General features: G+C 47.6%; 1 pseudogene; it reads left to right on the forward strand.

The window, feature by feature from the left end:
- Positions 1 to 520: 520 nt before the first annotated feature.
- LOC123126260 (ribosome-binding factor PSRP1, chloroplastic-like) lies at positions 521 to 1992 on the forward strand (annotated as a pseudogene).
- The last annotated feature ends 1711 nt before the right edge of the window (positions 1993 to 3703 follow it).

The following is a 3703-nucleotide window of genomic DNA, read 5'->3' on the forward strand; positions in this document are numbered from 1 at the left end:
ATGGTAATGAGCATACGGGCACTTTCCGAAAAAACAATTCCAAGTGAATGGTATTAATGTTATTGAAAAATCTCCGACAATCACTATTGGAAGTTTTCAAATACCTCTACCTATTGTCAAAAAGAAATGTGAAATGCTTATTATTAGGGACATTTATATCTCCATTAAGGTAACTTAGTGATCTACGAAAATTCTTTGGATTCATGCTAATCAAAAGTGGTTGTTAATAAGACCTGATCAACCTTATTAATGAATCATTTTTGAGCAGTATGAAGTTGATGAATTTAGTAAGCACTAATTTCTATCCCTACTTCTTGTTTTCTGTTTTTATTAGTTAAATAAAATAAAATGTCATGTTTAGTCCGTTTTCTCAATTTCCCGTGTATAAAAAATAACCCAAAAATAAAAGTGCTCAGAATGCCCTGAAAATTTTATACTATTTTTTCTGAATATTTTTGAATTTTTTCGTTGGAGCTGCTGCAAAAGTCTGCATCTTTCTCTTTGTCCGTCTTGTAAGTAAATGAGCATGGAGGCGACTGCAGCCACGGTGTGGCCGTCGACTTCCTCCTCCGTCCTCACCCCTCGCACCCGCCACCATGCCACTCCCAGCTCCCGCCCCCTCCGCTCCGGCTTCCTCGGCCGCACCCTCACCCTCGCCGCTGCCACCCACCGCCCCTCCTCCGCCTCCGCCGCCGTCTCCATCTCCGTGCGCGCGGCCTGGGACGGCCCCCTCTCCTTGGCGCGCCTCATCATGCAGGGCCGCAACGTCAAGGTAACATCTTTCTTTTTTCTGCAAAAATAAAAAAAATCTTTCTTCCCCCAATCCCGCAATCCGCACAAATAATGCGCCATCGATTCCCCACCTGAGCGGCTGACCCACCTCCTGCGCTCGCAGTTGACGAGCTCAAGGAGCACATCGAGGACAAGGTGGGTCGTGCGGTGCACAACCAGGCGCACCTGGTGCGGGAGGTGGACGTGCGCCTCTCCGCCCGCGGCGGCGACCTCAGCAAGGGCCCCAAGCTCTCCCGCTGCGAGGTCACGCTCTTCACGCGCCGCCGTGACGTCGTGCGCGCCGAGGAGGAGGAGGACTCCTCCTACGCCTCCATTGACGCCGCCGCCGCCGTCGTCAAGCGCAAGCTCCGCAAGATTAAGGAGAAGGAGACCGACGTGCGATACCTCAAGGGCACCAAGGAGTGGCAGTCCTCCGGCTGTCCGATGTAGAAGATGAATCGGAGGCAGAGGACGACGAGCTCATCGAGGTCATCGGCGCCGAGGACGAGGAGACCGTGCTCACCAAGGTGACCACTGCACTGACCAACGAACCATCAATCAATCTCTCTTTGCTGCTGCATTCAGCAAAATGCCACTCATTTACAACTGCTTTGACTGACAATTTTGCACCTTTTATTCATTCACCATCTGATCTAGTGCAGGAATTTACAATTAGTCTTTATGAAGAATAGAATTCATCTATGTTGCTGCGTTAATTAAGATTCAAGATTGATTAAACAATTGGTGTCAGGGTCTGATGTGTGAGCTCATCAACTATTCTGTTGGTTTGCAGGTTGTGCGCACAAAGGTGTTTGAGATGGCGCCGCTGACGGTGGACGAGGCGCTGGAGCAGCTCGAGAACGTCGACCACGACTTCTATGCCTTCAGGAACGAGCAGACAGGTAGCTACCTAAGTGCTGCAGCATTGCATTCACAGTTGCACTTGCATTTGCTCCATGAAAACTGTTCATGTGTACAACTCAACTGAACTTATCTGAACCAGACTAAACTGAAGTTAACTGAACTTATCTGAACCAGACTAAACTGAAGTTAGCTGAACATACCGACTAAACATAACTGAACTGAGCCGTCTGAAATGCAGGGGAGGTGAACATCGTGTACAAGAGGAAGGAGGAAGGGTTCGGGCTCATCATCCCCAAGCAGGATGGCCACGTCGACAAGGCCACCGTCAATGCTAAGGAGCACCCCGTCGCCGGCTGACCACGTCATCGTCTCCCCTCCATGACACCAAGTCACTCACTAGCTGTAGCTGCATTAGTTGGTCTGTTTTTTCCCCTGATGGTGGTGGGTGTCAACAACTGCTGGTGTTTCATCAGAGCAGACAGTTCCTCCCTTGTGCAAATTAACAGACGCTTTCTGAGCTGTGTTAACTCATGATGATCCCACACACCATCTGGTAAGTTGTTTCTATTCCCTCTTTTGCGGGAAAAGGGATACATACATACATACATCTGCAGTCATGTTAACTAATTGAAATTGGAAATTTGCCCTTCTCAAGCTCTGATCTGCATAAGAAGTTGCTACTAGTGGTAAAACATGTTTTAGCTGACACTCACTGATGAACATATGTATCCCAATATTTCATACATACACACACTAAGAAAGATGAAGGAAATTCACGGTATTAACCGTGCATACTTGATAGGTGGGAACCCGTTGAACGAGTTCACGCCCGAGGGTGGCCCGATCTTCACGTCGTAGGATCGAATCGGGAGGGATAACTAGCTGCAAGCAGCCGGGATAACTAGCTTTATACCTGCCAAGGTTGGATGCAGCCCGTACATTGCGGATGGCTGACCGAAGCTACAAGAACTCCAACCCGCTGTCCGAACAATCGCAGAACCACAAACCGGGACTAATCCACACAAAACGGCCGGAACCGTAGAGCACGAACTAGTGGGAACCAGAGGCTCCTTCTTGCGAATCCGAATGAACTCACAAGAGCAAAGGTAGCAAGATCTCTCGGATCTCTCTAGCAGTCTTGCTGCATAAGCTTGTAACTGAATGGTTTGACAAAAGGTTCTCTAGAGGATGGGGAGATGGGGTTTTATAGCAGGGACAACCCCCCTTAGCTAGGTGTGAAAATGGTTTCAAAAGTAAGCAGTTTTGCATGGCTTCCTTGGGTGAATAAGCAGTCAACTTTGGGAGTTGTTGCAGAGCTCCTCGGAAATTCGCGAAGTCTTGACAGCCTGGACACCTTCCACGAGAATGACTAGAGGTTTTTTGCATTGGAAAGATAATTTGATGTAGCTTCTGTTGATGTACCCCTATGGCCCATCTCTCCATCACATGGGTGTGCCACACCAAAACATCAGAGGTAAAAACTGACAGCATCAGCTTCACTTGCAACTTGTTTTCTCCAAACTTGTTCCTCCAAAGTGGTTGCTTCAAGAGCTCATAGGTTGTTGGATTGCTTCCATGTTATACCTAAGTTCAACCAACAACAATGGAGATGAAAGCATAGTTGTGTCATGAAGGTTACAAGGTAAACTTAAGTTAGTGTTCACCTGGTCACTTATTTGTTTGGCGCGACTTCTTGTGATTGGACCTATAATTGTTGGAGACTTGTCGATGGTTGTGGTGTCCTCATCATCCTCCCCCTCTTGAAGAGTAGTCGTCCACGACTCTGATGGTCCAAAGTATGGAGAGAGGTCGGACACATTGAAAGTTGGACTAACACCATAATCCATCGGAAGGTCAATCTTGTAGGCATTGTCATTGATCTTCGCAAGAACTTTGAATGGACCATCTCCTCGTGGCTGCAACTTGCATTTGCGTTGACCTGGGAAACGATCCTTCCGCAGGTGTACCCACACAAGATCACCTTCTTCAAACAACACCTTCTTTCTTCCCTTGTTTGCTCGTTTTGCATATTGTTCAGTCATCTTCTCAATTTTTTCCTTGGTCTTCT

This window comes from Triticum aestivum, chromosome 5D (assembly GCF_018294505.1).
Source record: "Triticum aestivum cultivar Chinese Spring chromosome 5D, IWGSC CS RefSeq v2.1, whole genome shotgun sequence".
NCBI lineage: Eukaryota > Viridiplantae > Streptophyta > Magnoliopsida > Poales > Poaceae > Triticum > Triticum aestivum.